This window comes from Bos javanicus, chromosome 2 (genome assembly GCF_032452875.1).
Source record: "Bos javanicus breed banteng chromosome 2, ARS-OSU_banteng_1.0, whole genome shotgun sequence".
NCBI classification, from domain to species: domain Eukaryota; kingdom Metazoa; phylum Chordata; class Mammalia; order Artiodactyla; family Bovidae; genus Bos; species Bos javanicus.
The window spans coordinates 72,069,444-72,081,551 of NC_083869.1; the positions used below are offsets into that span (position 1 = coordinate 72,069,444).

General features: G+C 42.6%; 1 protein-coding gene across 8 annotated transcripts in view; it reads left to right on the forward strand.

Moving 5' to 3' along the window:
• The window catches only part of RALB (RAS like proto-oncogene B), a 75,144-nt gene that overhangs the window by 44,198 nt on the left and 18,838 nt on the right, over positions 1 to 12,108 (forward strand). The window lies entirely within an intron of this gene.

Consider the following 12,108-nt stretch of genomic DNA (forward strand, 5'->3'; position numbering starts at 1 on the left):
TGAATGTCTAGGTTTCACTGAGAGAAGATGAAGCAACTTGTACTTTTTTTCCCCTCAACATAAAGATTGATAAGCAGACCATCATTAAGAAACTAAAGTAGTAATTTAGTCCTGGGAGTGTGTCCATCAAAAATTGAAACATAAATTGGAATTTATGATGTAACATGGCTTATCCATTTGTTTTTATGGATGATTTAAGGTAGGATTCCAAAGTGTTGCTATAAATACACTAACAATGTTCCAAACCTGATTTAGTAAAAATTAAAATTTAGGTATTGATAGAATTTGATACAGTATTAACAGACATGTTTCCTGGTTTGTAGAGTTTCTGTCTGGCGCTTCTTTTTCTGGTTCTGCTGGGTCTTCAGGGACTTCTCCTTTATGGCCTGTGGGCTGTCTAGTTGTGGTGCGTGGGCTTGGTTGTCCCACAGCATGTGAGATCTTAAGTTCCCCAACCAGGGATTAAACCCATGTACCCTGCATTAGAAGGCGGATTCTCAACCACTGGACCACCAGGGAAGTCTCTCCTACTCTATTCTAATTGTGAAAATTCAAGAATGAATTTTCAAATCAGAATCACTTTGTTTCTTTAAATTTATTTCATTCTTTGGAAGTGAGCATTTGTTCTAAACCTTCATGATTTTGCCCTATCCTTGGTAAAATTCTACACTTTCCCAAGACCGTCTTTTAAAAACTTTCTTTCTTATTTACTCAGGGATCCTCTATTTCTATAGGCTTTACAACTGCAGAGTGAATATATGGAGATGATTATAGTACTTGAATTTGAAGAACAGAAGTTCAATAGAAAAGTCTGTGGTGAATAAGATTATCTGGTTAGGTGGTGAATATGAAGAGGAAAAGAATTCATTTGATGGGATGAATGAAAAATAAAGAGATCATCTCTAGGGATGACATCGAAGAGCTAAGTGATGGTATTTCTCATCTCCACCAGGATACTAGAAAAATCAGGAAAATAATTTTGAATCAGTTTGTGAAAAGTGAATCAATTTTCTTAAGATAGCAATGAACTATGGCCCTTGAAAAAACAAAGGTGGTAGCATACTGTTAACTGTGAGGTTGTCGGCTAACAGTTATTAGAAAGCAGGAATTCCAGATTGGTTCCACCCAGGTGAGTATTCTAGCTGTTTCAAAATTTAAGGTGACAAATTGGCTCCAATCTTAGTTCATTCAGTTAATATTTAAATATGCTTTCTGTGATAGGTAATGGGTGACATTGCAGTAAACAAAATACAGACTCTGTTCTCAAAGAACTCAGTCTAATGGGATGATTTTCAATCTACGCGTGAATTGGAATCACCTGGACACAACCTAGGTTTCCATGTGCCTAATTTGGAATCTCTAGGGGAGTGGGACCCAGGCACCTATATTTTTGTCCTCATTATTTTAAAAAGCTGTTTAGTGTGGAAATTTTCAAATTTAAACAAAAGGGCAAAGACTAATAAAACAAACTGCCTTGTGTTTATCAATGAGCTTCAACAGTTTCTGACCAATTTATGGCTAATCTTATTTCCTCTATGTCCCTACTCACTCTCTTCCCCTTGATAACTTTGAAACAAATTCCATATTTCATTTAGCTTCATTCGTAATGAAGTTAAATGTAGTCACTTGAAAAAAAATTTTTAAATCATAATTCCTTAGTATTATCCAATCCAGCCAAATGTTCAGAATTCTCTAGTCTTCTTATGTGTGTGTTTGTGTGTTCAGCTTGGGATCAGAATAAGATCCATATATTTTAATCAGTTGATATGACTCTTAGGTCTCATAATTTACAGGTTCCCTCTTCATCTTTTTTTCTTGAACTTTGTTGACGGAACTGGGTGGCTTATTGCTCAGAGCTTCTGCAGCTTCTGTGTTGCTGACGGTGTGTCTGGTATATTCAGCATATTCCTCTGTGGCCTGCACTTCCAGTAATTCAGTAGTTAGATTTAGAAGTTTTTGTTGTGTGTTTTTTTTTTTGAAAGACTACATCTTTCATGGTTTTGTGTCTTTCTCAAGATGTCAAGTTGTATGTTTTGTAATGTTAGCAGCCACTGATGTTCAACTTCTTTTCCTTTTTTTGGCTGCATCACACAGCCTGTGAGATTTTAATTCCCCTTTCAGGGATCAAACCTGCACTCTTGTCAGTGAAAGCACAGAGTCCTAACCACTGGACCGTCAGGGAATTCCCCCGATACCTTGATTTCTTAACTCATGAGGAGTTGCAAAGTGGTGATATCCCAAATTTTATTGTTCTTGATTAGTTAGACTATTTTGTTAAGGGAATCTTCGCTTCACAGTTGGCATGAGGGAAGCAAGATAAATTTTAATTCTTTTCCTTTACCAGTTTTTAAAATAATGATTTATTAGTCCTCCAAAGGTGATGAATAAGGTGCTTTTTGGTATAATATCATTGTGAACAAGCTAGATATGTTTCAATCTATTGGAGTTATTATCTTTCTGATCTATAATTATTCATCTTTGACTCGTCTCTTCACATTGGCTGCTGAGCATGTTTGTGTACATGTGCACATGTGTGCATTTAAAAATTATGATTTTTGTAGCTAACAGCATTTATTGCTAAACTATAATAAAAACCTCTGGGGAGGGCTGCTGCTTTAATTGCTTACCTTCTAGAATCACTGTTCACAATGTAACATTCGAGCCAATGTTTCCTTGAAGGTAGATGAGAAATGTACTTTTACTACAGAAAATTGTTTAAAATGTGTCCTTATTTTTATTTTTTAGAGCTCTTCTCTCATCGTTCGTTCATTCTTTATTCATTCTCTGGGCATCTCTAGGTCTCTGATTCTCTGTAGGCCCTGGAGACATGCACATGAAGAAGACACTACCTACCTCTCTGTCCAGGGAATGTGTGTGACACTGTTTACAAATCAAAAGTTTGTGTCATATCATTAAAAAGACAGTGATGTAGGGACTCAGTGCTGTCAATTTCTATTCTCACGAATACCCACATACACAGTCATTTTGTCACAATGATGTAATATTTTGTGTTAGATGTAATAATAGGTGTTAGATGCTGAGAAATAGGATTTTCAGTGCTGATGGAAATGATGTTGCCTGCATAGATGGTGGGAGAAGGCAATGGCACCCCACTCCAGTACTCTTGCCTGGAAAATCCCATGGATGGAGGAGCCTGGTAGGCTGCAGTCCATGGGGTCGCTAAGAGTCGGACATGACTGAGCGACTTCACTTTCACTTTTCACTTCATGCATTGGAGAAGGAGATGGCAACCCACTCCAGTGTTCTTGCCTGGAGAATCCCAGGGACAGTGGAGCCTGATGGGCTGCCGTCTATGAGGTCGCACAGAGTTGGATACGACTGAAGCGACTTAGCAGCAGCAGCATAGATGGCATCACTGCGCTCTTCTTTTTTCATATTCAGTGTTTATTGTCCCTGCAATCCATCTGTCTCCTGGGCTCCTTCATATCTGAGAATGCTGTTTTGGGGGGAGGGTCCTTCATGACCTAATTTAGATCGGGTTCTTCCTAGTTTGGATTGTAACAGGAAATGGTTGGAACAGTTGGGGGTTGTCCTGACACTTAGAATAGTGCTGCTTACTCAAGTGCAGAGTCTGATTCATAAGTAATCTGTGGAGACACTTTAAGACCGTGCAAATATCCTGTTCCTCATCTCAATCTCCCCTTTAGATTTAGCATCTACTAACCATTCTTGCCTGAATCAGTCTTTACTCTGATAGCTGCAAAATGTTGATTTTTTTGTTTTTTTCACTTTCCCACCCCTGTGTTTGTTTGCCTGCTGTTGGCATTCTTCCCTAAGGGGAAGCCCTCCTGTCTCCCTTGTTTAATATTTTTTATAGGTATGGATTCGTGAATTCCTCATTTTTTAGTGTCTGCTTTCCTTACTGCCAGTAATTATTTTGGTGCTTAAAGTGTCCCAGGTTTAGGATTCTCTCCCATTTTGATTATCTCAAGGATTAAAAACATGAATAATATTCTGAGAGACTGAAATATTATGATGGCCTGTTAGTAGTATCCAGGTTACTATCTGAAGAAGAAGTGCTAAATGCAGTTCTTGGCGTGTGTAAAGTGTTGGATCACTCCCTGTGTGCGTTTGTGCACTGTCTTACCCAGGACACTTGAATTTTATGAGGACTGAGGAGTAAATTTGTTCCTGAATTTTTAAATTCTCATTTGATTTTTATGACAACCCTATGATACAGACAAGGTACTATATTTTTCATTTTGACTCCACCTACCAATTTGTTTTCTTCCAGCCTAGGAAAGACTCATGACCATGTTAGCCCAGGGGACTGGGGCGCAGTAGAAACCACCCCCTCCTCACAACACACATTTGCATGGTTTACGTTTGCATATCATGATTTATTTTCGGAATTTTACTTCTCAGATAAATATGCATTCTTGTATTTGAATCAACACTAAGTGGTAGGGAGCCCAGTCTAATGCTAGTGAGCCCTATAGAATATTACACAGGACAAGCACCGCCCAGCTCTCTGCTTCCCTGCCAAGCCATCTAAATGAAGCTGGCTTGATTTTCTGTGTGGGAGGGTAGATGTTCATTCTTACTGACCCGAAGCCTTCCAGCAAGGTTGGGTTGGGGGACCCACCCTGCAGTGGCTCCCTGTTTCTGTAGGATATGTTTCTAAAGACAGTGTTTTAGGTTCATTTGTAGATGAACAGGGCTTCGCAGGTGGCACTAGTGGTAGAGAATCTGCCTGCCAATGTAGGAGGCGAAAGAGTTGCAGGTTCGGTCCCTGGGCTGGGAAGATGCCCTGGAGGGGAGCATGGCAACTCCACTCTAGCATTCTTGCCTGGAGAATCCCAAGGACAGAGGAGCCTGACGGGCTACAGTCCATAGGGTCACAAAGAGTCAGACACGACTGAAGCGACAGCAGACACGCATGTAAATGAACAGTCTGGCTTTTGAGACCCAACACCTGGCACTTTCCTGCCTCACACCTGTGCTTCACTGTCACGTGGCATCAGGACCCGCCAAGACGCTTCCTGCCACCATTGCTTGGCACGTGCCCTCTGTTCCAAGTGGAAAGCATCCTTCTCTCACGCCCACTGCTGAATGAACTCAGACTCAATGTTGAACATTTCCCTGCTTCTTTTCCCAGAGTTCATTACACTTTCCATCAGACCTTGGCCCATCTTTATCACTGCATGTGGGCAGTTCTGCTTCCATGCTCTGTTTATATGTCTTTCCTTAGATTGAGTTTTCTAAGGGCAGAGATGCACAACTTAGCACAGAGTCATGTTTACAAGTTTTTCGGACAAAAAATGAAGCCTACTTTAGAGCTTTCCTGTTGGTGGGTAGAGACATAGTAAAGGGTGTCTGCTGGTGTGTTTCTCAAGTCCCCAGTAAAAGACCTCCTACTCTAAGGTGTGAACTTGCTAGGACTTGGTGTTATGGGCCCTGAAGGAAAGTCTGTGTTGTGGCTTTTGGGTATTGGTGACGAACTCAAACAGTTCATGAAAAGAGATTAAGAGTTCTGGGAGAGGTATAATTGCTTTGTAAAAAACAGATGTCTGCTGGTTAGGGATGGCAGGTACTGATGTCTGCAGCTTCCATGGAAACATGTGAGAAAGCCCAGTGGATTGATGGATGGGGAGAGGGATGCCCGGTGACTGGGTCTGCAATAAAGCAAAAGTAGCAACATGTTGACTATAGAATCCAGGTGATAAGAATATGGGTTCCCTATGCAACTCTTTCTACTTTTCTGAAAATTTGGAACTTTTCATAATAAAATGCTGGGGGAAAGGACTGCTGTGTTATTTTTTAAGAACACATTTATTGGTGAAGCTTATCTGTTATAAACATGAAATCATCAATGTGACCTTCCTGAGCCTCACTGCCGTGTTTTATTCCTGGTATTTCTTCTCCTTTGTAGCCACTTTCTTCACGGCTCAGTTCTCCTGCAGGACTGAGGAGATGTCCCCTGACCTTCTGCTCTGGTTTGGAAGTCCCTGCTCTATACTTCTGAAGCCTCTGTGGCCACTTCCTTCAGGGCTCAGTTCTCCTGCAGGACTGAGGGTCATGTCCCCTGACCTTCTTCTCTGGTTTGGAAGTCCCTCCTCTGTACTTTCTGCCGTAGAATCTGTCAGCCAACACTAGAATCATTTACTCAGCTTCCGTAACTAATCACTAGACTTTGAGTTTCTTGAGTGCAAAGAGTCCTTCTGAAATGCTTTCAGTACAAGTAACAATAAAGAGACTCAGAATGACTTAAGCAAATAGGGATTTATCATCTCCAGGGACAGGAGTCTGGAGGGTTGGCATCTGCCATTTCCAGGTCAGGTCCAGGGCCGGGACACGGCTGATCCTCCTGCCCTCTCCTTCTTCATGTCAGCTGCTCACGGGTCATACAGACTGTATAGCCACCATGATTATTTCAGTTCTTGAGCTCTGAACACAGACACTTTGGCAATATCTGTGGATTTGTCAAACCAGTCCTCAGTCCATTTATTATGGTTTCTTCTAGAGAAACTGACTTTGCATTTTGAAAATAACAGCTCAGAATTAGATGTCTACATGTGTTTGAAAGCACCCTTGCCTCTAATCTGGAAAAGGATTTCTCTGTTTTCATACAACTATAATAATTCATGGAAGCAAGGTTCCTTCAGAGAAATAATGTGGCAGGCTGGTGTTCTGGAGTTTGCAGCCTCAGGCACTGGCCTCAGCCCTGTAGTGAGCAATGGTCGTGGCCCAGAAATTCGGTCAAAAGCAGTTTCACCACCTGAGCCTTTGGGGAGGCCTGCTCCTCAACCCACTTACCCTATTTTAGTAACAATTCAAATGTGCTTAATTATCTAGTTAATTGCTTAGAACACTTATTAAAAAGCACATAATTGGAAAGTGAAGAGGAACTAAAAAGCCTCTTGATGAAAGTGAAAGAGGAGAGTGAAAAAGTTGGCTTAAAGCTCAACATTCAGAAAACTAAGATCATGGCATCTGGTCCCATCACTTCATGGGAAATAGTTGGGGAAACAGTGGAAACAGTGTCAGACTTTATTTTTTGGGGCTCCAAAATCACTGCAGATGGTGATGGCAGCCATGAAATTAAAAGACACTTACTCCTTGGAAGGAAAGTTATGACCAACCTAGATAGCATATTCAAAAGCAGAGACATTACTTTGCCAACAAAGGTCTGTCTAGTCAAGGCCATGGTTTTTCCAGTAGTCATGTATGGATGTGAGAGTTGGACTGTGAAGAAAGCAGAGCGCCAAAGAATTGATGCTTTTGAACTGTGGTGTTAGAGAAGACTCTTGAGAGTCCCTTGACTGCAAGGAGATCCAACCAGTCCATTCTAAAGGAGATCACTCCTGGGTGTTCTTTGGAAGGACTGATGCTAAAGCTGAAACTCCAATACTTTGGCCACCTCATGCAAAGAGTTGACTCATTGGAAAAGACTCTGATGCTGGGAGGGATTGGGGGCAGGAGGAGAAGGGGACGACAGAGGATGAGATGGTTGGATGGCAACACCGACTCGATGGCCATGAGTTTGAGTAAACTCCGGGAGTTGGTGATGGACAGGGAGGCCTGGCGTGCTGCGATTCATGGGGTCGCAAAGAGTCAGACGTGACTGAGTGACTGAACTGAACTGAGCTGGCAGTCTGGTGGCTAAGACTCCATGCTCCCAACATTGGGGGCCCAGGTTCGATTCCTGGTCCAGGGAACTAGATTCCCATATGCCACAAGAAGACCTGGAGCAGCCAAATAAATTATATTTTTTTAAAAAAGAAAAGGAGGAGTGGACTGAGGATCCAGCCTGAGGGGAGCAAGTAGACATGTGATCCCACCTGGAGCAGCCCAAGGTTGGTCACACAGCTGGTTTCCATAGAGATGGTGATCTTTAAATCATCCAGAAAAGGTATGATTGTGTTCATTCTTCTCTGTTTAAGAAGACAGGTAGATATTATACATGAAAAATAAAATGAAAACCTACATATATATGTTCTTAGAAAGATTTTAAATATAGGAATTAAAGTATAAGATTATATACGGGTATATGGATTAAAGTATAAGTATATATTGATTAAAATACAAGCAGGAAATAATAATAGCGAATATCTCTGGATGACAGGATGTTTTTCTATTTTAAAGATAGTTTTGTATATTTTCTAAACTTTGTACTGAGCATTGAAGGGGGTGAGGGTATGCCTCCCCCAGAGATGCCACTTTGACATGCTTATTTGAGCTGAAGGCAATTGAAAAGTGACAGACACAAAGAAAAATTCTCTGCCTTCCCCTCTGTACCAGGAAGGGCGGGGTGATTCCTGATCAGCCAGAGATGGCACCACTTAGAGCTGGCACCATGCGTTCGGCCCCCATGTATCTACCTTCCCTCGGTTTCCCACTCCTAGAAGCGCAAGGCCCCTGAGGCTTGTCTTGTCACTTACCTGCAATACTCACTGCTTTTAGGTTCGGATGCTCTGCGAGCCCAAGTTCTAAGTGTCCCCTTGGAGTCACCACCACTGAGCTCTGCTTTGTGTGTGCAAGATGCACCTGTCTGGTTTTTCCTCCTGAATCTGTCTTTCGTCATTCTGATTTTCAGGCCCTAGCCAGTGATCTAAGATGGGTTTGCTTCCCCCCCACTACATTTTTATTACTTTCTGTAGTAAATACTTTTAAAAAATACCGTAGACATTCAGAATGATTCTTTTCAACTCTTGGCCTTTTGATAATGCAGTCCTCCTTACATTTTGGTTTTGTCTTTGTGAAAAATCATCAAATACCTCTCTTTATAATGGCTATCTGCAAAGTCCTGCCTGTCACAGATGCCAGCTCTCCTGGGTGGTTAGTTTCTTAATTGTCTCATAGGATGGAGCTGTGGGCTCCTATCTGGCCTTTGGTTGTAGGAATCCTGAGCTGTCTTCACTGCATGCTGTCCCTGCTCCTCAGGGGTTGTGTTTAGCCCCCTGACCAGCCTGGGGTTACTTATTCTTTTACTTTCTGGCATTGGAGGAGTGCTGTGGTTATTGAGTGTCACGGCACACTTTCCTCGGCCAGGGCTTAGGCAGACACACTTCCTTGTCATCCTCCCCTCTTGGTGCTGTAGAGGAACAGAATTTACTGCCCCCCAGATATGTCTCTTTGGCATACTAATGGTTGTTTTCCAGGAAACAACAGACATGGAAAAAATTCCAAAAACCATATAGGAGCTAAACTTCTGTAGGAAACATTGACGCTTATCAGGTACAGCTCCATTTGTAAGGGCGTCTCTGTCGCTGTACCAGGAAGAGAATGATGATGGAATCTCTAGAATGTCTTATCAGTGAAGCAGGCAGGACTTCAGCCTGCATGACAACCTTACCTTGTTTACTGGGCTTCCCTGGTAACCGCCTGAGCTGACTCTCCCCACCCTCAACATCCTTCTTGGCCATTTGAACAAGTGATTCAGTCTGTGTGGGTCTCTCCTCGGTCTGTGTCTTACTAAACTTTGTTGGACTGTCTCTGTTAATCTGTCTCACATCAGGTTAATTCTCAGACCAGTCAGAAGAACCTAGAAGGGTAGAGGGAACTTCTTCCATTGCTTCAAGGGTCTTGGCATCTCAATTCCCAACTGAGAAGAGTCTCAGTTCCAACTTGCCCCTGGCGTGGGCATCTGGTCTCCATGCCCTGTGTGGTGGTAGTTGTTGTTCAGTCACTACGTTATGTCTGACTCTGCGACCCCATGGACTGCAGCACTCCAGGCTCCCCCATCCTTCACTGTCTCCCAGAGTTTGCGCAAATTCATGGTACATTGAGTTGGTGATGATATCCAACCATCTCGTCCTCTCTTGCCCCCTTCTCCTGCCTTCAGTCTTTCCCAGCATCAGGGTCTTTTCCAGTGAATCAGCTCTTCCCATCAGGTGGCCAAAGTATTAGAACTTTAGCATCAGTCCTTCCAATGAGTATTCAGGGTTGATTTCCATTAGGGCTGACTAATTTGATCCCCTTGCTGTCCAGGCAGCTCTCAAGAATCTTCTCCAGCACCACAGTTCAAAAGCATCAATTCTTCAGGGCTCAGCTTCCTTTATGGTCCAAACTCTCATATCCATACATGACTACTGGAAAAACCATAGCTTTGACTATACAGACAAGAGCAGCGGCCATCCAGAACTGTGGAAATATCAGCTCTTACTGCTCTGATTTTTTTCTCCCCAACTTGGGGATTTCTTACTTTGTACTCAGCTCACCTGTGCATGTAATAGAAGTTCTCAACCTTGGCATCTACTGTCATTGCCTGCGAAGTATTTAGATGTTCCCAGGTAGCCCAGACCAAAATCAGAATGTCCCAGGATGTTTATAAAGCTCCCCAGGGATTCCCTTTTGCCACCGAGGATAGGAACCACCGATTTAACATGATGTTTTATGTTACCCAATGATATGTGTGTTTAAACATATTTTACTTTTCTACTGGGAGTATTTTCAAATTACTTTGTCAGAAGTAGGTTTCCATCATGTCTAATTAGAAAAAAGAACTCTCTTACAATGAGATAGGAAGGAAGCTAGCTGTTAAGTTCCTCTTACATGCTAGGCTCAGTGCTTTGGTCTTTCACATGTTTTATTTCATTTAATACTCAGAAGAATCCTGTAGGGTGGGTGATGGTTTACTTGTGTTTGCAGATAAGAAAACTGGCTTGGAGAAAGTGAGTAACAAGCATCTGGGTACACATCTCACAAATGACAGAACCAGACAGGGGCCCATGACATGCCCAAGCCCACCCTTTCTCCTTATGCCTTGGCAGATGTGAAAGAGATTTTCCATACAGATCTTTCAAAATAAAAATCGGCACTTGGTTTATGTAGATTATATGGCAGCTCTATTTTAGTTTTTAAAGGAGCTTTCATTCGGTTTTCCATAGTGGCTGCCCCTTTTCACCACATCCTCTCCAGCTTTTATTGTTTATAGATTTTCTGATCATGGCCATTCTGACCAGTGTGAGATGGTATCTCATTGTAGTTTTGATTTGCAGTTCTTTAATAATTAGTGATATTGAGCATTTTTTCCTTTGCCTGTTGGCTGTCTGTATGTCTTCTTTGAAGAAATGTCTCTTTAGGTCTTCTGCCCGTTTTTTGGTTGGGTTTTTTTTTAAGATGTATTTATTTTTGGCTGGGCTGGGTCTCTGTTGTTGGATGCAGGCTTCCTCTCGGGCCGGTTGTGGCGAGCAGGGTCTGTTCTCTAGTTGTCCTGTGCAGGCTTCTCATTGCTGTGTCATCTCTGGTTGCGGAGCACAGGCTCTAGGCTCTTGGGTTTCAGTAGTTGTGGCACATGGGCTCAGTTGTCCCACGACATGTGGGATCTTCCCAGACCAGGGATTGAACCTGTGTCCCCTGCCTTAGCAGGCAGATTCTGAACCACTGGACCACCAGGGAAGTCCAGTTGGGTTGTTTTTTGATTTGAGTTCTGTGAGCTGTTTCTATATTTTGGAAATGAATTCCTTGTTGGTTGCATCATTTGCAAATATTTTCTCCTATTCTGCAGGTTGTTTTTTTGTTTATGATTTTCCTCTGCTGTGCAGAAGCTTTTAAGTTTAACTAGATCCCAAGTTTCAGGTATGTGTTAAATGTACTTATTCAGAATACTTTCTCTTCCCACACCACCAAGGTTGTTCTGTTCTACATACTTCATCTCACTTCTGATGAGGCTAAACTCATTTTGAGTAATAGACAGTTGTTTTAGAAAAGTTTAACTCACTTTGGTTCATCAGTGTAAATCAATGTGGAGTAAAAAATTGAGTTTTCCTCCTTTCAACTGTCCTGTATCGTGAAGGGATGCTGATAGTTAAAAGCAGGTTTACTCACCCTTTTCAGAGCCCCTCCTGGTCCCTGGGGCGGGCTGTGTGCATGTGTGTGTTGGAGGTGGGGGCAGGGGCGTGAAGATACAGAGAACAAGGCTGAGGCCCCTGAGCAGTTCCCAGGGCACAGATGGTGTGGGGTCACTGTCTGGCCCCTCCACGGGTCTGATGGTGGCTCTCCTCCCTGCCTCTCTGGTGATGGGGCATCAGATGCGCACACTCGTTTCTCCTCTGTGTCTCGCCTTCACTCTGCTCCTGGTCCATGACTCCGGAGTGGTTGGGGCTTTATCTCTGCCTGGAACCTGAATAAGTGACTTCTCTGTTG